Source organism: Rhinopithecus roxellana, chromosome 8 (genome assembly GCF_007565055.1).
Source record: "Rhinopithecus roxellana isolate Shanxi Qingling chromosome 8, ASM756505v1, whole genome shotgun sequence".
Lineage (NCBI taxonomy): Eukaryota > Metazoa > Chordata > Mammalia > Primates > Cercopithecidae > Rhinopithecus > Rhinopithecus roxellana.
Genome location: NC_044556.1, coordinates 23,351,265 through 23,378,534, shown reverse-complemented (window position 1 = coordinate 23,378,534; position 27,270 = coordinate 23,351,265). Strand labels below are relative to the sequence as shown.

The window sequence follows — 27,270 nt, the reverse complement described above, 5'->3', positions numbered from 1 at the left end:
ACTGCATAACAATGTTTCAGTCAATGACAGACCACATATACAACGGTGGTCTCATAAGATTACAATGGAGCCCAGCGCGGTGGCTCACGCCTGTAATCCCAGCACTTTGGGAGGCCGAGGCGGGCAGATCACGAGGTCAGGAAATCGAGACCACAGTGAAACCCCGTCTCTACTAAATATACAAAAAATTCGCCGGGTGTGGTGGCAGGCGCCTATAGTCCCAGCTACTCGGGAGGCTGAGACAGGAGAATGGCGCGAACCCAGGAGGCGGAGCTTGCAGTGAGCCGAGATCGCGCCACTGCACTCCAGCCTGGGCGACAGAGCGAGACTCCGTCTCAAAAAAAAAAAAAAAAAAAAGATTACAATGGAGCTGAAAATTCCTATTACCTAGAGACGCTATAGCCATCATAACACCCTAGTGCAACACATTACTCACGTGTTTGGGGTGATGCTGGTGTAAATAAACCTACTGCACTGACGGTCATATAAAAGTCTAGCATATACAATTATGTGCAGTACATAATAGTTGATAATGATAATAAATGACTATGTTACTGGCTTATGCATTTACTACACTATACTTATCATGATTTTACAGTGTATTCCTTCTATTTATTAAAACACACACACACACCATTAACTGTAAAACAGCCTCAGGAAAGTCCTTCAGGAGGTAGTCCAGAAGGAGGCATTGTTCTCTTAGGAGATGACAGCTCCATGTGTGTTATTGCCCCTGAAGACCTTCCAGTGGGACAAGATGTGGAGGTGGACGATAGTGATATTGATCGTTCTGACCCTCTGCAGACCTAGGCTAATGTGTGTGTCTGAGTCTTAGACTTTTAACAAAAAAGTAATAAAATAATAATTTAATTTTAAAAATAGAAGGAAGCTTATAAAATAAGGATATAAAGAAAATCTTTTTCTACAGCTGTACAATGGGTTTGTTTTCAGATAAGTGTTATTAAAAAGAATCAAAGGCTGGGCGCAGTGGCTCACGCCTGTAATCCCAACACTTTGAGAGGCCGAGGCTGCTGGATCACCTGAGCTCAGGGGTTCGAGACCAGCCTGGACAACATGGTGAAACCCCATCTCTACAAAATATACAATTAGCTGGGCGTGGTGGCACGCGCCTGTTGTCTCAACAACTCAGAGGCTGAGGCAGGAGAACCGCTTGAACCTGGGAAGCGGAGATTGGAGTGAGCCAAGATCACACCACTGCACTCCAGCCTAGGTGACAAAAGCGAAAACTTTGTCTCAAAAAAACAAAAAAAATCAAAGGTTTAAATTAAAAAGTTTATAAAATAAAAAAGAAACTAAGCTAGGGTTTATTGGAGAAATAAATATTTAAAATCAATTTAATGTAGCCTAAATGTACAGTGCTTATAAAGCCTACAGTAGTGTTCAGTAATGTCCTAGCCCTCCACATTCACTCACCACTCACTGATTCACCTAAAGCAACTTCTAGTCCTGCAAGCTCCATTCACAGTAATTGCTCCACAGAGGTGGTGTACCATTTTTTATCTTTTTTCTTTTTTTTGGACACAGGTTCTCACTCTGTCATCCAGGCTAGAGTGCAGTGGCACAATCATAGCTTGTTGTAACCTCAAACTTCTAGGCTCAAGTGATCCTCCCACCTCAGCCTCCCACGTAGCCACCACACCCAGCTCTTTTTTTTTTTTTTTTTTTTTGTAGAGACTGGGTCTCACTATGTTGCCCAGAATGGTCTCTAAGTCCTGGCCTCAAGTGATCCTCCCACCTCAGCCTCCCAAACCACTGGGATTACAGGTATGAGCCACTGTGCCTGGTCCAATTTTTAATCTTTTATACTACATTTTTAACTGTACCTTTTCTATGTTTAGATACACAATACTTGCCATTGTGTAGCAACTGTCTACAGTATTCAGTACAGTAAATGCTGTACAGGCTTGCAGCCTAGGAGCAACAGGTTATGTCATATAGCCATGGGTGTGGTAGGCTGTTCTGTCTAGGTTTGTGTTAAGTGCACTCTATGATGTTCACACAATGATAAAATTGTGTTAAGGACACATTTCTTAGAATGTATCCCCATTGTTAAGCAATGCGTGACTGTACATTTCTTAACTATCAGCTATGAGAGCTCTTCCCTTCCAGCAGGAGGACTCCCAGAGACAGGGCCCTGGGAAACAACACTGCCAGGGCTGATTCAGTCTTCACATCAAAAAACAGTCCATCCATCTGTCTCTGGTCTACCATGAGTCAGGCACTGTGCTGGAATACAATATAGGGAGACATGCTTACAGTCAGTAGGGATACAAAGAAATTGATCCTCACCACATAAAGTGGTAAGTGCAGGGTGCTAAGGGAATGCTTAGAATAAATACCCAGGAGAGATGACACATAACAGTGAGAAGGTATCCAAAAGTATTCGAGGTAAACTAAGAGAACATCTTCTCTTCTATGAAAATCCCAATAAGATGCTTTGAGGCTGGAGCCCAAAAGAGTCAGCTCTCAGCCAGGCTCATGCCTGTAATTCCAGCAGTTTGGGAGGCCCAGGTAGAAGGACTGCTTCAAGCCAGGAGTTCAAGACCAGCCTGGACAACATTAATGAGACCTCGTCCCTACAAAAAATAGAAAAATTAGCTGGGTGTGGTAGCACATTCCTGTAGTTCCAGCTACTCTGGAGGCAGAGATGGGAGGATCACTTGAGCCCAGGAGATCGAGGTTACAGTGAGCTATGATTGCGTACCATGGCACTCCGGCCTGGGTGTCCACGCAAGACCCTGTTTCAAAAAGAAAGAGAAGGAAGAAAGGGAGGGAGAGAGGGAAAGAGAAAAGGAGAGGAGGACGGAAAGCAGGAAGGAGAGGAGGAGGGAAGAGGGGATGAGGGGAGGAAGGGAGAAAGGGGCAATTTTAAAGGAAATTGACTTTAAAAAAAAAAAAGACTCAGTTCTACTAAGTGAGGTTAGGATTACCAGCCCCTCCCCACCAAAACACGATCACTCACTCATTTCCCCCATTTGTGATTCCTTTGTAAATTCCTTAGAGAATATGTCAAAATACCAATGCCACTTCCATGCACATACATAACCCCACTCCTTCATTTTCTGATATAATCCCCCAGTGAGAACCACTGCTGGAGTGTTTTGCAGTAAAAATCCCCAAAAAGAAGGGGGAAGGGTCTGTGTGTTTGTCTTTAAGGGCAGCAAAGAAGGGGGAAGGTGGGAAGAATGCCCCACTTAGGCTTAGCATTCCTTTACCCATCCCTGGTAAGCTCCCTCTCCTATTTCCCACATTGATTCCAAATATTCACTGCTCTCAAATCTCTAGTTCTCCCTCTTAAAATAGATGAGGTTTCTTCCCATTTGACCAAGAAAATGAAGGTGATCAGGCATAAACACCTTTAACTTGGCAATGTTTACTACCTCCCCACAACTCCCACTACCTGAACCTTTTCTCTGCATACTATAGGTTCTGCCTGGCTATGTGCCCTGCACCTTCAACACTGCTTATACTGTGTGCAACTAGATTTCACCACCCCCCATGCACCAGCCCTGATTAGTCAGCCATCCTCTGGATGGGCTCCATTTGGGCATCCGAAGGTGCCACAGGTTCTACTTGGCCCAAGCTGAACTTAACCCCAAGCAGCCCTTCTCCATGGTGCCATACCTCAATGAATGACACGGACACCCACAACATTGCCCCATCTTCCAACCTGGAACAGCTCAGTCATCCTTGATTCCTTCCTATACCTTACCACTACAAATAACTGATCAAGAAATCCTAGCAGATTGGAGAATACCAAGTGAAGGATACCTTGATTCCAGCAAAGTTCTGAAAGTTTCTCATGATAGCCTTATGATTAATACCAAAAAAAATAAAAAGTGGCTAGATTAACAAAGTTAGTGAGCCCAAGAGCTAGCTGAAAACTAGAAGCAGCATGTAAATTAATGATCCAAAGTAGAATTGAGAAATATCTCCTGATATTTTATATGATTTTCTCTATTTTGGTCCTTTTTTAGTAAATACTTTTTGTAAATATTTGTATGTTTACTTAAGCTGCATATAACAGAGGTGGGAAAGACAGCTAATACATTAAGTTAACAGAATCAGGTTTGAAATTATCTTTATTAGCTGAAATAATGAATCCCAATCATAAAGGCAAAATATAATAAAACTTTTAAAGGCAATACCAAAGTATAGGACTTGACATAATAGCCATACACACAAGACCTTAGCATTGTAAGTGACACAAATCAATGAAAGACAACAGTAAAACGAAGATACTAAACACACACACACAAAAAGAAGCAAATTTCAGGCTCATTTATACTCAGAAAGAATGGACGTGCATCTTTTGATCAAGTATCAGTCCCATATACTCCCAATTAATTACATACCAAAGTACCTTTAGAATGGTATAAAGATGGTAATCTTTAGAAATAGTATCATATCGTAAAGAGCTAAGAAGCTGAATAACGTTAGCTTGGGAACAAGATTTCTTAAAAAAAAACACAAAACAAAACTTGAAAACTGAGAGCAGGCTGGGCTCAGTGGGTCATGCCTATAATCCCAGCACTTTGGGAGGTCAAGGCCAGTGGATCACCTGACCCCAAGAGTTCAAGTTCAGTCTTTTGCAACATGGTGAAACCCCATCTCTACAAAAAAATACAAAAATTAGCCAGATGTGGTGGTGCACGCCTGTAATCCCAGCTACCCAGAGGCTGAGGTAGGAGAATCACTTGAGCCCAGGAGGTGGAGATCACATTACTGCATTCCAGCCTGGGTGACAGAGTGAGACCCTGTCTCAAAAACAAAACAAAACAAACTTGAGAGCATTCCTTGAACATTTAAAGAAGTGTTGTGGCTGGGCGTGGTAGCTCACACCTGTAATCCCAGTACTTTGGGAGGCCAAGGCGGGCGGATGACTTGAGGTCAGGAGTTCAAGACCAGTCTCACCAACATGGTGAAATCCCATCTCTACTAAAAATACAAAAATTAGCCGGATGTGGTGGTGGTATGCGGCGGTTGTCCCAGCTACTCGGGAGGCTAAGGCAAAAGAATCACCTGAACCTGAAAGACGGAGGTTGCAATGAGCCAAGATCAGGCCACTGCACTCCAGCCTAGGCAACAGAGGAAGACTCTATGTCAAAAAAAAAAGTGTACAAAAAAATAAGAGCGGGAACTTACTCTGCATTACTCAAAATTGCACAAGTGGGCAGTTTAACTTAACCACCCTCTAACCCTTCAGAAGTGTCCAAGTGTCTATCACGGAAGTGGTAAAAGAACAGCTGGGAGATAGGTCTGCAGAAGGCGGGGGCCCTAGCCTAACCTTTAGAGGACTCTGGAAACAAGATTTGGGGTCTAGAATTGAACTTAATTTTGGTAATCAGAAAGACAATTCCTATTCCATTAACTTCCCAACATTCTCTCAGTTATGTTAAAAATCATAATTTCAGAGAAGGAAATGTTAAGTAGGTACACCATGATGGGAAGTACATAGGCCCAAAGTCTTGATTTTGAGGCTCAGTTCTACCACTTGCTAGCTGCGTAGCCTTAGAAAAATTACTAAACTTGCCTTAACAGAACCTCAGTTTCCTCATCTGTAAGACAGAGATATCAACAGTACCAGCCTGACATGGTTGTAATAAGAAATAAATGATATAATGTTTCTTGGGCACTTAGAACATTACTCAGCATATGGTGTGCACCCAGTCTCTGCTTCTACTGTCATCCACCTCCAGCAGCACACAGGACATACAACCTCTGGGCCTGTTGTCACTCTAGTCAAGGAAAACAAAACCATCCTACAGCCACCAGGTCCTAGACCCCTAACTCATGCCTTTTTTCATCAATCAACACTTAAAATGTAGGCAGTGCCCACTGCAGAGATCTATCCTCTACCACTTGAGTACCTCTGTTTTGCTTCAAAGTTCCTTCCCAGTCCATCACCCTCTCCACCTCCCACAACCTTCTACTAGGTCCCTTGGAACTGCTGCTGTACACCCAGAAAGTAGTGTCATATCCTCGGCCTCTCCTCTGAGCATGCTGAAGACACCCCTCTTCTCCTGCAACCCTCTCAAGTAGCAGTCTCTCACACTCTGGAGTCAGGAGATGGCCTTGGTACCTGTCCCGCTTCAGGCCTTATTCCTCCATTCCCCTGCCCACTCAAACCCCCCTATCCTTTTTAGGATCCTGCCATTCAGTTACACCACCTCTTCCTTTCCTCACTGTTATATTCTAATCTCCCAATCACTTCTGCTTACTCAAAGACAGTAGCCCTGGCTCACTGATGTCATCAAGCCCTGCCATCTTCCTGCTCATTTGATGGCTCCACATCTCCTAGACAACTCAGTCCATTATCTTCACCTGGAATGGCATTTCTTCCATGCCACCTTACCCACCCATGAACCTTTATTGTCCCCTACGCATCATTTTCTGCCTCCAAAATAACACTTCAAGTATTCCCTTTGTTGACCAGGGCCTTCTTTCCTTTAAGCTTGTGCAGTATTACAACATTATCAGTCCACTGACCTCTCAACTTTTGCCCAACCCATTAGCCCTATCCTGCTTGTACATCCCTCTTTAATCCGCTTACTTTCCAAAGTCCATCATTTCCACAGCACTCTAATACCCAAATTCCCTTTCCATTGCCAACAGCTGACAAAATCCTAATCCTGAATATGCCCAACTATTTACTCAGCAATCAGTCCAGAACAATCAGAGCTCTGTTGCAGAAAGTCACACACCAGAAGAGATTGAAGCCAGTGTGTGAGAATTACAGAGGGATCAGACAGCCCTCAACACTACCCTGCACTCCAACCATTTGCCACTCCAACCAACCCTCTCAGAGTCCACAATAAAATTCCCAAATTGTCCCTATTCTTTTCAAAACACCATCCATCTACCCCATTCTCAGCAGATGACCCCCATCCTACTTCACAAAACAGTAGAAGCCAATGTATGAAAACATTCACTATCCCACACTACAATCTACCTCCACCTGTAACTATCTGTCTTCCCACCTAAGGTCAACCTCTCTAACTTGTGCACTTTAGATCCATCCTTTCTGGCCTTCTTGGGAATCTTTTGCTCCACGTTATCCTTTACTGTCTCCCTCTCAAATGGCTCTTTCTATTGGCTCTTAAACAGGCTCAAGTTCTCAGCAAAAACAAAAATCAACAGATTTACAACCTCTTCTTCAATCCTCTTTTTCCATAAAGTTTCTCTCTCTTGCTTGAACTTTTACATGTGTTCTCTCTCTCTCCACTCCTTTACAAAGTTCTAGAAATATTTGCCTGTATTTTGTCATCATTTTTCATCTGACATTTCACCACTCCACTCCTGTCCCCATCCACATCACTCTCCTGGAATAGCTGTTGCTAAGGTTAACAATGACTTCTATGTGCAGCTTTCATGTTACCTGACCTCTCCGCAACATCAGATGCTGATCATTTTCTCCTTGAAATGCTTTCTTCCTGTACTTCCATAACACCACACTTCCTCTACCCGGCCACTAAATAATAACAGAGTTAAGACTCCAGACCATCTTCTATCTATTTGTTTCCTATGTGATATAACCTATACCTGCGGCTTCAGTTACCACTTAGATGTAGAAAAATCTAAAGTTTAAATATTCATCCTAGATCTCTCCTCTGAGCTAATGTATATAGCCTACTGCTACTTGATATTACTACACAGTGTCTCAAAGGCATCTCACACCAAGCTCATAACCTGACCCCTAAACTTGGTCCTCAGCTAGGTTCTTCATCTCAAATGAATGGTTCTCACCAAATGTCTTAGTCGGTTTTGTGTTGCTATAACAGAACATCTGAGACTGCATAATTTATTTTTTCTTTTTTTTTCTTTTTTGAGACGGAGTCTCACTCTGTCACCCAGGCTGGAGTGCAATGCTGCAATCTCGGCTCACTGCAACCTCCGCCACCTGGGTTCAAGTGATTCTTGTGCCACAGCCTCCAGCAGAGCTGGGATTACAGATGTGTGCCACCATGCCCAGCTAATTCTTTGGATTTTTGGTAGAGACAGGGTTTCACTATGTTGGCCAGGCTGGTCTCGAACTCCTGGCTTCTAGTGATCCAACCACCTTGGCTTCCCAAAGTGCTGGGATTACAGGTGTGAGTCACCACACCCATCCAGGACTGCATAATTTATACAGAAAATAGGTTTATTTAGCTCACGATTCTGCAAGTTGAGAAGTTCAAGGGGCATGGCTTCTGGCAAAAACTTTTGTGCTAAGTCATAATATAGTGGAGAAGGTCAAAGAGGGAAGCAGGTATGTGTGAAGAGACAAGACCTGGGTGGCATCCCAGCTTTATAATAACTCACTCTCAAAGGAACTAATCCACTCTTGCCAGAATGAGAACTCACTACTATAAGAATGGCACCAAGCTACTCATGACGGATCTGCCCCCAGGATTCTAACACCTCTCACTAGGCCCTACCTCCCAACATCAATACACTGCAGATCAAATTTCAACATGAATTTTGATGGGGACAAACCATAGCCAACCCATTGTACCATACATTCAGATCTGACAGCCAGAAACCCAGGAGTCACCCTTGATAACTTGCTTTCTGCACCTTCCAACTCTGCTACTATATCCAATCTACCACTAAGTCCAATGGATTATACTTCTTAAATAACTATCAAAAAGGCATTTTCTTCTCAAGCTACTACCATCACATTTCTGGACTGTCTCTAAACTGGTCTCCTTTGAGTGAAGAACAGACTGGAGGGTTCCGGAGGAATCTTTTCTAAAAGTCATCTCTGATCATGTCACTTCCTTACCTACCCTCAACTTAAAACCTTCATTTGTTTCTCAATGCTCTTATGAGAAGGACTCTACCTTCTCCAGCCTCAGTTGGCACCTGCCCTCACTTACTGCACTCCAGCTAACATGGCCTTTTTTCTCTTCCTTTAAGATGCCATGTTCCCTTCTTCCACAAGGCCTGTGCACATCCTATTCCCTAACTCCCATCCATACCCCTCCACTCCCAAGTTCACACCCATGCTTCTTCAGCTCTCTTCTCTGAGCTCTGTCAACAGGTTAATTCCCCCATTATCGGCCCTCACGCTGCATGTCCCTCTCCTTTACAGCTGAGACTTAAACAGATGTTTCCTTCTCACAGTGGAATGTATGCCCCATAAGGGTGGGAAATATGGCCATTTTTCCCCTCACCATTAAATCTCCATGCTCAACACAATGTCTTCCACGTAATTTACGCTCAATAAATATGTTAAATAACACAGTTATAACAGCAGACATACTCTTACATGTGTTTTCCATTCTGCAAGTGTTATAGATTCCTTGTTTTACCAGGGTAATCACAATACTAGAAAAAGAATTTTATGAACTGACAACCGTAGTATTACAGCATGAAAGTATATTGACTTCAAAAGTATCTTACTTCCAAATATGTCCAAAAGCAAAAAGTACCATCATAAATGGAGTATATTTATCTACTGTAAACTCCTTGTAACATGATATACGTTCAAAAGTTCCATGTATAACCTGTAATTATACTTTAATATTCTTATCAACTGCAGAAGTACCGATTGATTATTTACCATGATCAGTAGCCCTAACACTCTAGCAAGTAAAAGGCTCTATCTGCAAACTCTAAGTCATTTGTAAATAAGCATATCACTGCAGAAGATGTGCTATTTACCAAGCCAAAGAAACAAATAAAAAGAACTAGAGACACAAGAGCAAACACATTCAAAAGCTAGCAGAAGGCAAGAAATAACTAAGATCAGAGCAGAACAGAAGAGATAGAGACGCAAAAAACCCTTCAAAAAATCAATGAATCCAGTAGCTGGTTTTTTGAAAAGATCAAAAAATTGATAGACTGCGAGCAAGAATAATAAAGAAGAAAAGAGAGAGGAATCTAATTGACACAATAAAAAATAATAAAGGGGATATCACCACCGATCCCACAGAAATACAAACTACCATCAGAGAATACTATAAATATCTTTATGCAAATAAACTAGAAAATCTAGAAGAAATGGATAAAATCTTGGACTTATACACCCTCCCAAGACTAAATCAGGAAGAAGTTGAATCTCTGAATAGACCAATAACAGGCTCTGAAATTGAGGCAATAATTAATAGCTTACCAACCAAAACAAGTCCAGGACCAGACGGATTCACAGCCGAATTCTACCAGAGGTACAAACAGGAGCTGGTACCATTCCTTCTGAAACTATTCCAATCAATAGAAAAGAGAGATTCCTCCCTAACTCATTTTATGAGGCCAGCATCATCCTGATACCAAAGCCTGGCAGACACACAACAAAAAAAAGAGAATTTTAGACCAATATCCCTGATGAACATTGATGCAAAAATCCTCAATAAAATAATGGCAAACCAAATCCAGCAGCACATCAAAAAGCTTATCCACCATGACCGAGTTGGCTTCATCCCTGAGATGCAGAGCTGGTTCAACATATGCAAATCAATCAACGTAATCCAGCATATACACAGAACCAAAGACAAAAATCACATGATTATCTCAATAGATGCAGAAAAGGCCTTCGACAAAATTCAACAGCCCTTCATGCTAAAAACTCTCAACAAATTAGGTATTGATGGGATGTATCTCAAAATAATAAGAGCTACTTATGACAAACCCACAGCCAATATCATACTGAATGGGCAAAAACTGGAAGCATTCCCTTTGAAAACCGGCACAAGACAGGGATGCCCTCTCTCACCGCTCCTATTCAACATTGTGTTGGAAGTTCTGGCTAGGGCAATCAGGCAGGAGAAAGAAATAAAGGGTATTAAGTTAGGAAAAGAGGAAGTTAAATTGTCTCTGTTTGCAGATGACAAGATTGTATATCCAGAAAACCCCATCATTTCAGCCCAAAATCTCCTTAAGCTGATAAGCAACTTCAGCAAAGTCTCAGAATACAAAATCAATGTGCAAAACTTACAAGCATTCTTATACACCAATAACAAACAGAGAGCCAAATCATGAGTGAACTCCCATTCACAATTGCTTCAAAGAGAATAAAATACATAGGAATCAAACTTACAAGGGACGTGAAGAACCTCTTCAAGGAGAACTACAAACCACTGCTCAATGAAATAAAAGAGGACACAAACAAATGGAAGAACATTCCATGCTCATGGATAGGAAGAATCAATATCGTGAAAATGGCCATACTGCCCAAGGTAATTTATAGATTCAATGCCATCCCCATCAAGCTACCAATGACTTTCTTCACAGAATTGGAAAAAACTACTTTAAAGTTCATATGGAACCAAAAAAGAGCCCGCATTGCCAAGTCAATGCTAAGCCAAAAGAACAAAGCTGGAGGCATCACACTACCTGACTTCAAACTATGCTACAAGGCTACAGTAACCAAAACAGCATGGTACTGGTACCAAAACAGAGATACAGACCAATGGAACAGAACAGAGCCCTCAGAAATAATACTACACATCTACAACCATCTGATCTTTGACAAACCTGACAAATCAAGAAATGGGGAAAGGATTCCCTATTTAATAAATGGTACTGGGAAAAGTGGCTAGCTATATGTAGAAAGCTGAAACTGGATCCCTTCCTTACACCTTACACAAAAATTAATTCAAGATGGATTAGAGACTTAAACGTTAGATCTAAAACCATAAAAACCCTAGAAGAAAACCTAGGCAATACCATTCAGGACACAGGCATGGGCAAGGACTTCATGACTAAAACACCAAAAGCAAAGGCAACAAAAGCCAAAATAGACAAATGGGATCTAATCAAACCAAAGAGCTTCTTCACAGCAAAAGAAACTACCATCAGAGTGAACAGGCAACCTACAGAATGGGAAAAAAATTTTTAAATCTACCCATCTGACAAAGGGCTAATATCCAGAATCTACAAAAAACTCAAATAAATTTACAAGAAAAAATGAAACAACCCCATCAAAAAGTGGGCAAAGGATATGAACAGACACTTCTCAAAAGAAGACATTTATGCAGCCAACAGATACATGAAAAAATGCTCATCATCACTGGTCATCAGAGAAGTGCACATCAAAACCACAATGAGATACCATCTCACACCAGTTAGAATGGCAATCATTAAAAAAATCAGGAAACAACAGGTGCTAGAGAGGATGTGGAGAAATAGGAACACTTTTACACTGTTGGCAGGACTGTAAACTAGTTCAACCATTGTGGAAGACAGTGTGGCAATTCCTCAAGGATCTAGAACTAGAAATACCATTTGACCCAGCCATCCCATTACTGGGCATATACCCAAAGGATTATAAATCACGCTACTCTAAAGACACATGCACACGTATGTTTATTGCAGCGCTATTCACAATAGCAAAGACTTGGAAACAACCCAAATGTCCATCAATGATAGACTAGATTAAGAAAATGTGGCACATATACACCATGGAATACTATGCAGCCATAAAAATAGATGAGTTCATGTCCTTTGTAGGGACATGGATGAAGCTGGAAACCATCATTCTCAGCAAACTATCGCAAGGACAAAAAACCAAATACCGCATGTTCTCACTCATAGGTGGGAATTGAACAGTGAGAACACTTGGACACAGGAAGGGGAACATCACACACTGGGGCCTGTTGTGGGGTGGGGTAAGGGGGAGGGACAGCATTAGGAGATATACCTAATGTAACTGACGAGTTAATGGGTGCAGCACACCAACATGGCACATGTATACATATGTAACAAACCTGCATGTTGTGCACATGTACCCTAGAACTAATTAAAAAAAAAAAAGAAAAAATGCAACATTGTAGAAATAAACACAGTGAATACCAAAAAAAAAAAAAAAGAAAAGAAAAGAAACAAATAAAAAACCCTAGCCAAAAAAGGCATACCATCCTGCACCCATTCTGAGTTTTGTTTGCATTTTCATATAGGTGGTACACTGTAATTATCTATCTCAAAGTTGATAAAACGTCAAAAAATGACCAAAGACATTGAAATCTTAGTAAAGAATAATTGTCAGGCCAGGCACGGTAGCTCATGCCTGTAATCTTAGCACTTTGGGAGGCCAAGGCTGGTGGATCACAACGTCAGGAGTTCGAGACCAGCCTGGCCAATATGGTAAAACCCCATCTCTACTAAAATTACAAAAAATTAGCTGCATGTGGTGGCATGCGCCTGTAGTCCCAGCTGCTTGGGAGGCTGAGGCAGGAGAATTGCTTGAACCCGGCAGGCGGAGGTTGCTATGAGCCAAGATCGCACCACTGCACTCCAGCCTGGCAACAGACTGAGATTCCATCTCAAAAAACAATAAATGAAATTAAAGAAAGAAAAAGAATGTCACACCACTGACTTTCAACTTTCAATCATGTAAAAATTGTTAAGCATCTAAAAGAATGTATATAAAGCTCTCAGTTAACTGCAATTATAGCTTTTGCTTTTGGTTGCTTTAATTGTATGTGAAGAGACATATAGGGAAAAAGACTTAAGAGGATGATATGAAGAAAACGTTCCACCTCTTTTTCTTTTCTGAGCATCAAGTTGAAGAACCATTAGCATGAGTGTAAAAGTCTACAGGAAGCCAGCTGCATAAAAGTCAACCCAACTTCTATAAATCCTCTAATATTCATGGTACTGCTTTTTAAACTGAACCAAATGGGAGGAAAAGAAGACCAAGCCAGGAAAGGTGAAGAAGCCCTATGTTCATATAATTAAGTTACACTCCTTTCTTGAGACAGAATCTCACTCTGTCGCCCAGACCAGGGTGCAATCGCGCGATCTCAGTTCGGCGCGATCTCAGTTCACCGCAACCTCCGCCTCCTGGGTTCAAGCTATTCTCATGTCTCAGCGTCCCAAGTAGCTGGGATTATAGATGCCGACCACCACTCCTGGCTAACTTTTGTATTTTTAGTAGAGGCAGGGTTTCACCATGTTGGTCTCGAACTCCTGACCTCAGGTGATCCACTGGTCTTGGCCTCCCAAAGTGCTGGGATTACAGGCGTGAGCCACCGCGCCTGGCCTGTTACACTCCCTTTCTAAGATAAATGATGTAGCCTATAATCCCAGCACTTTGGGAGGCCGAGACAGGCGGATCACAAGGTCAGGAGATCGAGACCATCCTGGCTAACACGGTGAAACCCCGTCTCTATAAAAAATACAAAAAACTAGCCGGGCGAGGTGGCGGGCGCCTGTAGTCCCAGCTACTCGGGAGGCTGAGGCAGTAGAATGGCGTGAACCCAGGAGGCGGAGCTTGCAGTGAGCCGAGATTGTGCCACTGCACTCCAGCCTAGGCGACAGAGCAAGACTCTGTCTCAAAAAAAAAAAAAAAGATAAATGATGTTACTTAAGGTTTAACAAGGAATTGTTCATGGCTATAGAAAATATTTCTCTATAGTTCCTCTCTGTCGACTAAAATACTGAACTTTGAAAAAGGGTATCCTTTGTATTTTTATTCTCTATTTCCTATTTCTTCAGCCCCCTACTCCTCCAAGAGTATATAACAGAGTCCAAGTTAAAGAGAAACTGATCAATTCTGCCTGCTAGAGACCCTGGCAATTGATGTCTCCTTGAAACAATCTTTTTGGATGACAGATTGTTTTAACAAAGAACAAAATATTTAAGCTTAACTTTTCACACATTTCTAATAGGCCTTTATTTTTCTCATAATTGTATATAATAATTACAACCACAGTACATCAGACTAGGAAGGAGGCTAAACCCTGTTCTCTAAACTAAGCTCTGTAAGTGTCATCCACTCTCAGCAAAAAAGTCTCCATACTCAAAGGCTGGGGATGGCCCCCACCTTGCTACCAAAGCTCAGAAAACCACTCTGACAGTTGAGTTACAACTCTGCTACATATTTCTTTAATCTAAGACTTTTCTGTGCCTGTCATAATCCTGTCTTCCCTTGTACATCGTATACTAAATGCCTTCGAGGAATCTTTCTCTGATCCAGTACAGTGCCTTTCAAATTTTCATATCCCAGGCTCCCCTGCCACCCCCACCACACACACACACATACAATTCTGCTTATTCCTACAAGAAGACTTTGTAGTCTTTCTATAGTTTGTTTTGTGGGGGCAAAAGAGTTCTGTTGATATAGATTTTTCAAATAACCCAGAGTCCCCACGCCAAGATATTCTGACACAGCAAGTAGGAGGCTATCCCACCTCCTTAACCCCTCCCTGAAAGTCCCTGCTCTCCTAAGAAATCACTTCTCCCACTGGTGTCCACAACTCCTAACTAGTTCTCCCTTCCATTATAGGTACAGTAATTTTAACTGGATTTTAACAAAACTTTTATTTCTATTTTCCTAGCTTACATTTACATGTTCTAGCTTTTAACTTAAAAATAAATGAAATCTAATATAATTCGTCTATTTTACATCAACTTTGTATCTTTTGTCTTATGTTAAATTTTTTATTTCATTTACATTTATTTATTTCTTTACTTAGGGTTTGTTTTTATAATGCTTAACAAGCAGAGTGAAGCCAAAAGGAAAAAAGCCTTCTCCATCTCTTCCTTCAGCTCCTCTGCTTCTCAACTCCCAACTTATTGAAGAATTCTACCCTTAGGAAATTCAGGTCATTTTCTAGGCCTAATGCCTCAGAGTACACATGTGATTTACGTGACAAATGTTGCTTCCTAGCATCTCACTCCACTTTTTTTTTTTTTTTTTTTTTTTGGAGGCAGAGTGTTGCTCTGTCGCTCAGGCTAGAGGAGAGTGGCACCATCTCGGCTCACTACAACCTCCATTTCCCAGGTTCAAGCAATTCTCTTGCCTCAGCCTCCCTAGTAGTTGGGATTATAGGCTCACTTGAAACTTTTATAAAGAAGTCTTTGTTTTTAAACCTATGAGTTACAATTACAGCCATTGGATTTTGGATCAATCAGAATGCCTTCAGCCAGGAGACAATAGTAATTGGGAGGTCATATTAATATAGTAGCTGGCACAAATAAAAAGTAAAGGTTTTGAAGCTTATACAACTTGAGAGCCCACCTTCAAGGAAATCAACATTTCAAACAAGACTCCAGCCTTGGAAGAAGTCTATGCTAGGAAGAGTCCCTGAAGCTGAAGCAGAGACCAGGTGACTCTCTACTGTCTGGGAAGACTCTTGGGAAAAAAGAGAGAGGTTCTGCGGACTGCCTTTTCCACCTGGCATCTAATGTACTTATTTCCATATCACTGCTCTTCCCTCCCTGGAGGGATCACAAAAGGAGCTCTTGGCTTGGAACATCTCTTGGCTTTTTTACCAACTCTGTGAAATCAAGGAAAAACTGGACAAAGTGTGATTTTCCCCAAATTAATTTTGTTCTTTTTTTAAATGGATCACTCAGTCACCCACCAAGCTACCTAGGAAGTCAGAACCTATGGAGTCAGGGAAGTTCTTCTCACCTCCAAATCATGGATCTCATTACCTCTGGAAAGTCCTTAGGTTAAGGGAAGTGGCTAAGGTATGGCTTTGCCTGCTGCCTTCTTTTTTGCTTCTTGTGTCTGTTCCCCACAGGAAAGGAAGTGGTATTAAATGAGTTAGAGGGGCTGAAGAACAAGTAGCATATTTCTCCCACTTGTTGGGTTCTTAAGATGAATTCTGCTCAGCTAGAGAGATACCTAGAATCAAAGCCTAGTTCCAATACTTATCAAGTAGCCTTAGGCAAGAACAACACAACCTCTGTGACCTGCAGGTTCTTTAAAATGGGGATGAGAACGCCTAATGGCAAGATAGTTATGTGGCTTAAGTGAGATAATCTGTTAAATGCACCTAGCACAGTTCCTGGTACATGTAGTCACTCGTGGTAAACCATTTAGTGGCCATAAATTCCTTTGCAACAATGACACTGCCATTCCAGTCCCCCAATCTAGAGTTGGAGTCTATGTCTCTGTCCTGTGAGTCTGGGCTGGCCTTGCCAACTGCTGACAAAGAGAATACAACAGAAGAGAGGCTCTGAGGGTTCTAGAGCCTAGGTAAGACTTAAAAAACACTATCTTGGAAAATTGCCCTGAGACCATCATGTCAAGAGCCTGTCTAGTCTACCGGAGGATGAAGGCCACAGTAAGAAAACTGAGGTTGCCCAGCTGACAGCGAACACTCAATATCAACTACTAGCCATACTGGCAAGCCAACTTGGATCCTTCAGCCCAGCTAACCCTCTAGCTGAAGGCACCCAGTTGAGTGAACCTGTAACCAACACAGTAACTACCCAGCCAACCCACAGAATCACAGAAAATAATAAATCACTGTTTTAAGCTACTAGGGTCTAGGAATGGTTTATTTGGCAACAGATTAAAAGACCACCCAATAAAGAATAGTTCTTGGTATTACCAGCCTTTAACAGCCTTTTTTTTTTTTTTTTTTTTTTTTTTTTTTTTTTTTTTTTTTTTTTTTTTTTGAGACAGTGTCTCGTTCTGTCACCTAGGCTGGAGTGCAGTGGAGCAATCTTGGCTCACTGCAACTCAACTGCTACCTCCTGAGTTCAAGCAATTCTCCTGCCTGTGCCTCCCAAGTAGCTGGAATCACAGGCCTCCACCTCCCAAGTAGCTGGTCAACTACAGGCATGCACTACCATGCCTGGCTAATTTTTGTATTTTTTGGTGGAGATGGTGTTTTGCCATGTTGGCCACACTGGTCTTGAACTCCTGACCTCAAATGCTCCACCCACCTCGGCCTCCCAAAGTGCTGGGATTAGAGGCTTGGCCTCTTTTTTTTTTTTTTAATAGCGATGGGATCTCACTATGTTGTCCAGGCTGGTCTCAAACTACTGAACTCAAGTGATCCTCCTGCCTCGGACTCCCAAAGTGCTAGGATCAGAGGTGTGAATCATTGCATCTGGCCTCTTTTTCTTTTTTCTTTTTTTAATAGAGATGGGGTGTCACTATGTTGTCCAGGCTGGTCTCAAACTACTGAACTCAAGTGATCCTCCTGCCTCAGCCTCCCAAAATGCTGGGATTGCAGGTCTGAACCACCATGGCCGGCCTACCAGGCCTTTCTTAACCAAGAAATGTTACATCTATTTAATATTTCTTCAACGATGCCAAGTCATACAGGAATATTATAGTCTGTATTTGAAGGAATGTGATCATTTCCTTCTTGATTTAACCCTTGGCCTAAGGGCCCTGCAGCTTGTTTATGCCTATGATCTGACTGGATAATCTGGTGGCCAAAATAAGAAGACAACCAAGGAGTTTCTAAATTCTCTAGGTGGCTTTTTATATTATTACCTAAGGTCCACTCTACCCAAGGGCTAGTCTGAAGGTAGTGAGTTGTCTCCATTGATTGTTCACAGTTACAAATGGAACTCCTTGATCTATTGTACTCCTTGATGTGCCTTCATCACACCACAAACGTCAGGTAGCCTCAACCTCATGTTTAAATTCAGGTGTAGTAAGTCACATAAAAAAAACCTAAGCTTGACCCACAGACTTGATAATGAAGAACTGTTTTAAGGCAACGTTCCCAAGGCAAGAATTTGGTGAATGTGGTCATGGAAGTTCAGATCCAGACAACTCATGGGAAGTGAACTCTTCCTGGCTTTATGAAACAGGGTCAAGCTAACCCAACTGGTAGACCTCCAAGCCCTGGTACCATTCTCACACTGTATAACCTATTAACAAGTTTAATCTTGAAGATGCTATCAAGACTTCTTAGCATGGTGGCTTTGATCCTTTCTAACTTATGGGATTGATCGATGTGAACAAGTACCATCCTTGTTGTGTGGACCAAGTATAGGGTGGTGGTGTTTTTTGTTTTGTTTTGTTTTGTTTTTGGAAAATATTTTGCCCAGCCATTGTTATAATTCCATTAAGTTAACGCCATCTAAAACATCCTCATTTCTGATTTCAAAAGTTACAGACCTAGTATTCTATAGGTTTTACTCATAGCAATTCCACTAAAATTGTATATGCTATACCACTTTGTGGAAAAATTATCCAGAAACAAGATCACATAGATGTTTTTCTTTGTCCATGTGTCCCTTTAGGTCTTCTTAAAGCTATTTCTGGATTAAACTCATGAGTCTACACCTCTCCCTATTGACTTTTCAGTGAACAGTGTCATGGGATGATACCCCTGGCTAGCACTGGGCAACATGATATGAGGTGGCATCGTAAGGCAAAGTCACTAGGTTCTACTGTAAGATACTGGGAAGGTTGTTCAGGATGCTGGCCATTGCAAATGTAGTGTTTTCTTAATGTAAACCCAAAGGAGACATTTTTTCTCACCTCCTGGAATCAGGAATAGGTGGGCTTCTCTGATTTGGTTTCTCTTCTGGACACCCTGAAGCTTGTTATAGATCATCTGCCTCTTCTCTTTGCTGCTGGAAAGCTTATAGCCAGAACTTTTAGTAAGGAAAGAATAGGACTTCGAAATACACTAACCAGCCTCACTTACACTTCCATCTTCTTTTCCTTCTTTATACTAAATATACTTTATCTTGTCATATCATATGCATCTTTGTAAAAAATCCCAAATCCTGTTTGAAACAAAGGGGAATATAAATAAAACTAAAGATACTATAGTCAATGTGCATGCCTAATCCCCCTATCAGACAGTGACCTCTTGTAGGTAAGGAGGATGCATTGCCTCACCTTGAAATCCCCAAAACATCCACCGCTGTGCTTTCACTGCTGAGTGAATATCTGGGGAATTAAATAGCAGACTATGTAAATGTTGGTAACACTGTGTTATCTGAATTATAAAATAAGCAGTATACTAATGAATTGGTCTTTTACCCTCAAAAATTCACACAGGTTTGAAAACATGTACAGTATTTACAAAAGTGTTTATCAAAACATTATTAGAAGTAACTTTAAGGTCCACCAACAGAAATATGGTTATATGTATACTATCACGTTATTAACATTTAAATGAAAAAGGTGATAAAAGAAGCAAGCTGCAAAATAATAAATTTTTCATAACTAAATAACTCTGGGCACATTTTGCCATTTGTAGAGAAAATATCTGGAGGGCCTCACCTCCAAAACTGATAACTAGGTGTGTTTAGGAGTGAAACTAGCCAGGATGGGAGCTGGAGGAGGAAGCAGAGGTGAATTTTCATTCTCTTAAATACTGATCATTTATCATTTTTTCATAATAAGCTAGTTTTACTTTTGCAATTAAAAAAACACTAACCATTTAGAGGCCTGTGGCTATAAAGTGTTCTCAAATCTTCAAAATGCTAATTGTCTGAAGGGTTTGGTTCTTTCTTCCGGCTCCAGGTGATCACGCCTTCCTCTTGGCCTCACCCTTTCACCCTTATGTTGCCCTGGATTCCTCCACTTTTCCATAGGGCACGTAAGAAATTGATCAGTTTGGGAGCACTCACACAGGTTTAAAAAACATGAAAAGGGAAGGAAACCTCATTCTAAACAAAGCTATAGTCTTTTTAAGTCCTTACATGTAACAAATTATAAAGCATTTAATTAAATTCCTAACTGTCTCAGTATTTTCACATGTAATGGAGCAAAACATGTTAACTGAGCAAGACTAGTTTTAAGACTCATGTCCCAGGTTGGGCGCAGTGGCTCAGGCCTGTAATCCCAGCACTTGGAGATGCCAAGGCAGGAGAATCACTTAAGCCCAGGAGTTCAAGACCAGCCTGGGGCAACATAAGACCCTCTCTCTTTTTTATTAAAAAAAAAAAAAAAAAAAAAGAAGAAGAAGAAGAAGAAGAAGAATCTTGTCCCTAAAGTAACACTTTATAAAGAGAACTTTTAAATTTTTCAAAAATTTTCACCAAATGAAAATTTCTTCTTCCTCCCATTCCACTAAATACAGATATACCAAATAGAGAGAAGTTTAATTTTCAAAGATTTTTAAGCCTATTTGGAGAACATTAATTGAAATTAATTTGACCAAGAAAGTTTCTTCAGGTCCCCAAAATTTTAAAATTAAATTAATAAATGCATAAACTCATCAATGTGCAGTTTTTTTCTATAGTTTGCCATGGCAGAATTCAATGAATAGTAACACGACACAAGCCAGGACCCAGAACTGAGCTCCATGGAGTCAGGTGGACACCACAAGGCACCTGGTGGGGGATTGGGGGAGAGTTATCAGAGATACCAGAGAAACCAGAGTTGAAAGCATTAGATAAATACCAGACAGCTGAGGAAGGGTGAAGTCAAACACTGAAAACATCAACTAAGGTAAGAAAATCTGACAAGGCAGAGTCAGGTCAAGGGGAGGCTGCAACTAGGTTAGAATATCAATGATAAGAGCAAGCAGTCACTAAGCAACGTGCGGGGTTGAACTCTGATACCTGTGTACTTTTGTTTTGTTTTGTTTGTTTTGTTTTAGACAGAGTCCCACTCTATTGACCAGGCTGGAGTGCAGTGGGACAACCTCGGCTCACTACAACCTCTGCCCCCGGATTCAAGCGATTCTCTGGCCTCAGCCTCCCAAATAGCTGGGACTACAGGTGCATGCCACCATGTCTGGCTAATTTTTGTATTTTGTTTCAGTAGAGATGGGGTTTCACCATGTGGGTGGGCCAGGCTGGTCTCAAACTCTTCACCTCAGGTGATCTGCCCATCTCCATGCTGGGATTATAGGCATGAGCCACCGCGCCAGCCACCTGTGTACTTTTCCTCCAGGCTTTTACTTGCTGCTAGGAGTGTTCGGTGTTGTAGCCAGATGTTGACAGTCATGAAAAGGAAATCAAAAGCCTACAGATAGACTCTGCCCTTGATTAGCTCCAGGGCAAATACTGGAATTAACTCACAATTGCTGGTTGCCTCATCAATTTCTCCAAGAAGCTCTTTAGGTGACCCCCAAAGGCTATGAACGATGATTGGAATTTGATCACAGATCTATACTTCTAAGGAAGTCCTGACAGTCTAGCCCTTTTGTAAAATTTAATAAGAATACTTTTCAGGCTGAGCACGGTGGCTCACGCCTGTAATCCCAACACTTTGGGAGACTGAGTTGGGCAGATCACTTGAGGCCAGGAGTTGAGACCAGCCTGGCCAACATGGTGAAACCAAACCATCTCTACCAAAAATACAAAAATTAGCCGGGGGTGGTGGCAGGTGCTTGTAATCCCAGCTACTTGGGAGGCTGAGGCAGGAGAATCACTTGAAGCCAGGAGGTGGAAGTTGCAGTGAGCCAAGACCACACCATTGCACTCCATCCTGGGCGACAAAGCAAGACCCTGTCTCAAAAAGAAAAAAAGAATACTTTTCAAATTCTCTGTGAGGCAAGCAGCCAACTTCCTAACAAGTTTGATCAGCAAAGGGGGTTTCAAAACACATTCCAGCCGCTGCTTCTGCTCAAACTTCTCAAAGCCGTAAAGGGAGGTGTGAACCTCCTACTCACCCTCCCTGCACTATGAGCCCCTCTGCTCCCTATCTGGCCATGAAAGTGGACATGACCTAAATTCATCAGCCAGTTTGTTCTGGGTCCATTTGTCTCCTCATTAAGCCTACAGAGGAAAATCTTACTGCTCTAAAGAAATCTGCTTACAAATCCAAGTTCACTCCTTGCACATTGCCTCTTCCTTAAAGCCAATCATTTTGCTTTGAAGCGAGTAGAACTGGTGGAAAGTCCCTCTTCTGCATCTGTTCCATCATTTCATCTATGTGAGTTCTGCACCTGTCAGACACAAGATGAGTCTCCACACTCCCTTCTGTCCCACCAACAGGGATCCAGGTAGTGCTCAATCAATTCTGTATTCCCCACACCTCCCCCAGTATCTCCAATCCCCCCACCCAGCCTGCTCCACTGCAACCTGTTTTTCTACCCATTGGATAAGTGGTTTCCAAATAGTGGACTGTGATCCACTAACACGTTATGAGTTTTTAAGAACACAGACTAGAAACAGAAATAGAATAAAAATAGAAACTAGTTTCACAAACACATATACTTGCTATGTCCTGGGTCTAAGTGTAAAAATGCATTTTGTACTGTTGTAGTCTGAAAATGTTTGAAACACTGCTTTAGACAAGCCTTTGTCCACCTAGTCAAACTCCACCCATGATATTGGTCCCACTATCTGGGACTCCCTTCCTCCAGTGCTGGCTCAAGCTCTGAACAGCTTTCCACATGTCTTCTTCATTGACTGTTTTCAAAAGCTTTGGCCTTTTACACCGGTTCAGAAGCTCCTTCTTATGTATCTACAGGATTGCCTTCTCCTTGAACAGACCAATGTTCTGAACAAAGAAACACCTTTCGCTATTCCTGCCTTATCCTGCCCGATCAGGTTTGGGATCTGCTTGCAGCACATCCAACTGTCTCACCAGGAATAACAAGCCTCAGAGCGGTAGGCCTCCATTTCTTTGTGTGCAACCTTTCATCCTCAACAAGAAAAAATACCACCAAAGTCACTCTGGAAATACCTAGACTCTCTTACAAAATTAGCCTTACTTTCCTGATGTAATGTATTCTCTGGTGTAATCCATCCAGCGCCTGATACCAATGCCAGGTGAATACAGCTCATTCCTAATGTTCAGTTAAAGTCTGTTTCCCATCCTTGAGAACAGATGGTGACTCCACCTCCATACTGCTATCTTCTTCTTCTCACAAGGCAAATGGAAGAAGAAAAAGCACAACAAGGTGACTACACTAGTTTGGTGGTATCCTTTCCTCTCTCAAGGACAAGGGCACAAGCTGTCCAGCACAACTCCACCCCCAGTCTGGCCCTCCCTTATCCAAATGCCCACAATTCTCACCCAGACAATTAATTCATTATCTTCCTCAACAGAAAAGCTGGCTTTTCATATCTTAGTGTAGACTGTTCAGTTTACTCTTCCTAGCCAAACTGAGTATCCCAGTTTGAAATATTGAAGCCTAAATGAATCCTTAATCTGTAGGATGTAGGACTAATTTGGAAAGAAGGGTGGGGAGAGACATTGAGGTCTAAAGAGTTCCTTACAAACTAAACTGCCCATTTTCCTCTAATACATGTAAGGCCAGCTTTGAGAGAGGAACATGAATGCTGGGCCTCCTTTAGAGCACCAAGGAGGAGAGTGAACAGGTCTGAAAACTGTTAAGACAGCTGTGCTTGACTCTGAGGCGCCAGAAACCTCTCAAAGAGGGAGAAGGGCCCATCAAACCTCAGGAACATTCCCAAACCTGCCTAGAAGCTGTGCCACTTCCCTTTTGAAACCCAGCCCCCTTTCCATTTCTCAATTGGGAATCTAGGGATCCTGTACTTCCTACTAGTTATCTGGTTACAGGGAGGACTCTCCAACACCTACAAAGCCACTACTTCTTTCTCCCCACTCTTTTGCAGGGAACGCGCTTAATCAGTCTAACACTAAGATTTCTGATAGCTGCCCGCTCCCAAGACTTCCCTTGGCAATCAAATGAATTTGCCCAGTGGAGATTTCAGAAAATCAAGGAAAAGACAGGCCAACTCTTGCATCTGTATTCCAGGACCTATTCAGAAGACTCCAGTGAAGACCTAGCTTCCCTGGGGTTTGCATTAGTCTCAGCACCTTGAGAATGCCATTCCTGGTCACCTCCAAGTATATAACATTAGTAGCAAAGACCCATTATTCTTTCCACCAGGGTAAAGGCGGCTTAGAGTGGAATGAATAGAAATGGAAATCTAATACTGTAAATAAATAATGACCAACTGGGCAGCTGGGTCAGAGGCAACCAGCCTAAACAGATAAAACTCGTCTCAAGGATGAGGACAGTAAAGATTCAAACTCCAGAGGGAGGCAATGGGACAAAAGGAGTTGCAGGTGTAGGAAAAAAAAGAAGCACCCTCAAAATATTCTCTGGGTCATCATATGGCACAGGAGGGGCATCGCAAATAAACTAAAATCCATGGTTCTTCACCCATTCTTTCATATTTTCTAACACGGTGGGAATACACTTTCCTAATTTCGTTTCACCCGTACAATTTAAGGAAAAGATAAGCAAGGATAAAAATTCCTTATATATAACACACTTAAAAGGGAGCTGGGATTCTCTAAATTATCTTAATCTGCTACACAAAGCTGAAGCTACATTGCAATCCACACCGTGTGCTGGCACGGGAGTAACTCACTGAAAACACCGCAATCCAAGGTCCATTTTTCTCAACTCCATTTATGACTGCGTAAAGATTTTATTAAAATGATAGCTTTTTTCCTATTTCACACCTCAATTCCTAACGTCCACACAAACTCTTCCATCTTCTCCAAACTGGTATTTGGATTAAACGTTATCCAAGTTCAGTCTTTAAAGTAAATTTCATAATTTCATATAAAAGTGTGCACCACATTAACACTCAAATGTGTGTACAATTAAAAATATACAGACCAGCAACAGTGACCCTTAAATGAACTTAGACCCAAAGTGTTTTCACAGAGGTTTTCCTGCCGTCTTGGAGGGGCAGGAAATTGCTGGCATTACGAATCCCATTTCATGGCTGGGTAAACCGAGGCACTTAGTTTAATAAACTTACCAGGGGTTACAGTGGTAGAGATGGAAATAGAAACGAATTTCTCCCTCTGACTCTCCGCCTGGTCCCTTCCCACTAGACTTTTCAGCACTCGGTGGCTAAAAATGGGACCCACTTGAGAACTGCAAGGGTAAATAAGAGCTACTTGTTTCAGAGGGTGGCGGCGGGGGAGGGGACTTACCCACTTGATGCGCCTGATTGTGTGTGGGCTCTAACAAGAGAGCTCTCCCTGGATGCCCAAAAGTCTGCACCCACCCGCTTTAAGCTCAGACCCGAGAGACACCGCCAGGCAGGCAGGGCAGCCCGAATCCTGCAGCCCGAGAAACGCGAGAGGAACGCGGGGCGCCCGGGCGGCGCGGGGGCCGCGGGCCCCGGGACACCATCTGCTCCCGGAGAGACGCCGTGGCCCGCCGGGCGGGGACGATGCTGCGTCTGCCGCACACACCTGCCGGAGCCCGCCCGGGAGCCCCGGGCCGCCTCCTGCGCGCCGGACGCCCACCCAGCCTCCAGGCGCAGGAGCCCTCGGCCGCGCTAGGCCAGGGGCGGGAAGCCGCGGCGCCCCTCTCCGCGGGCTGCGCTCGGCGGCCGCCGCGGGGGAGCTGCGGGGCGAGGCAAGCCCGCCTTCCTCCCCAACCCCCCTCCAAACGGCGTCACCTGTGCCGTGTCCCGGGGCGAGTCGCGCGCGGGCGGCGGCTGCGCCGAGCCGGGAGAGGGCGGCGGGTATCTACAGGCTTCTGGTCATCCGGGCCGGCCCGAGGGCTGGCGCTGGCCAGTGCCGCCCCGTGAGATGCTCGCGGGAGCCAGGGAAGCCGCGGGTTCTGGGCCGCTTGGAGGTGCAGTCGCGGAGGCTCCAGCTACCGCCGCGGCCGTCGCGCCCGCCCGGACTGCGGGCTCGGGTTACCGCAGAGTGGCTCCTTAAAGGGGCCGCGGCCGCTCGGGCTCCGGCTCTGGCTCCGGCTCCGGGTGGCTCCAACCCTGGCCAAAGTGGGCGGGGCCCCGAGGCCGGCCGCGGGGCAGACCTTCTTGTGCTGGAACTTGGGTCCCGGAAAGAGCCCAAAAACCCTAACACTCGAAGTCGCAGCGTAGAGATCCTGGATGCTCACACCTTGCCAAGGGCAGAGGGTGCAGTTCCCGGGTTTTCCAAAGCAAGTCATAAAACTTGCCAGTGGGGGAACTGTGAGAGCCCCCCCGCCTCAGCGGTCAGTACCTGGGCTAGCCACGTAACAAAAAATCTTCTTAGATTATGAATTTACATTCTGCCTTAAATGCTGGAATACTGGGGACTTCATGGTAAGATCATCAGAAAAGAGATGAAAAAGCAACTGCTGGTTTTTCTTGCCGCGTCTGACACGGCACACACGAGTCCCGCCAGTTCTTCTTTGGGGCTGCAGGTGCATACCAAACTGGGTAGGGGGCGTGTGTAGAAGAAGTATGTTCTCTCGAGCACCACCTCCGGAATTCCTGAAAAACACCCTCATGGGTGCACCAGCACTCCACCTACACCCGGAACCCCTCTGCTGTCGGGGTGTGGAAGTTGGATTTGAATATTTGGTGCTGGCTGAGAATTCCAAGTTGTCTAGTAAAGTTTGACGTTAAATAGATCTTCTGACCTGTTATATACAGCCTCAAAAGCTTCCAAGTGATCTGCATCAACCAGAGATAATTGTCTGAAACAAAACAAAATAATGAAGAGGTATATTCAGGCTATTATAATTCGCAGAGAGCAATCACAAGGCCTTTTCTTGAAAAGAGGTAAGTTCTAAATAATTTGTAAACACTATCATTGATAACAGGATATTTATTTGTAAGAAATGTCAATAGAGGTAACATATTTGATCTACTATATACATGCACAGAAAGACACGCATATCTGCCACAGATTTAGACCAGAAAATACACACACAAAAGCTTATATAAGCT

The 27,270-nt window shown here is 42.9% G+C and overlaps 1 protein-coding gene across 9 annotated transcripts in view; it reads right to left on the bottom strand.

Moving 5' to 3' along the window:
* Positions 1 to 26,712, bottom strand: part of TLCD4 (TLC domain containing 4) — an 82,940-nt gene extending 56,228 nt beyond the window's left edge. The window contains exons 1-3 of one of the 9 annotated variants that reach the window (XM_030936210.1): positions 26,005 to 26,133; positions 25,354 to 25,472; positions 19,181 to 19,283 (exon numbers count right to left, since the gene is read on the bottom strand). The gene's annotated coding sequence lies outside the window, so the exon portion shown is untranslated. Of the gene's footprint in view, positions 1 to 19,180; positions 19,432 to 19,546; positions 19,582 to 25,353; positions 25,473 to 25,531; positions 25,628 to 26,004; positions 26,268 to 26,557 lie in introns of those variants that run through there. The other 8 variants (XM_030936211.1, XM_030936212.1, XR_750337.2 and 5 more) reach the window with 8 other exon arrangements.
* Positions 26,713 to 27,270: the final 558 nt, after the last annotated feature.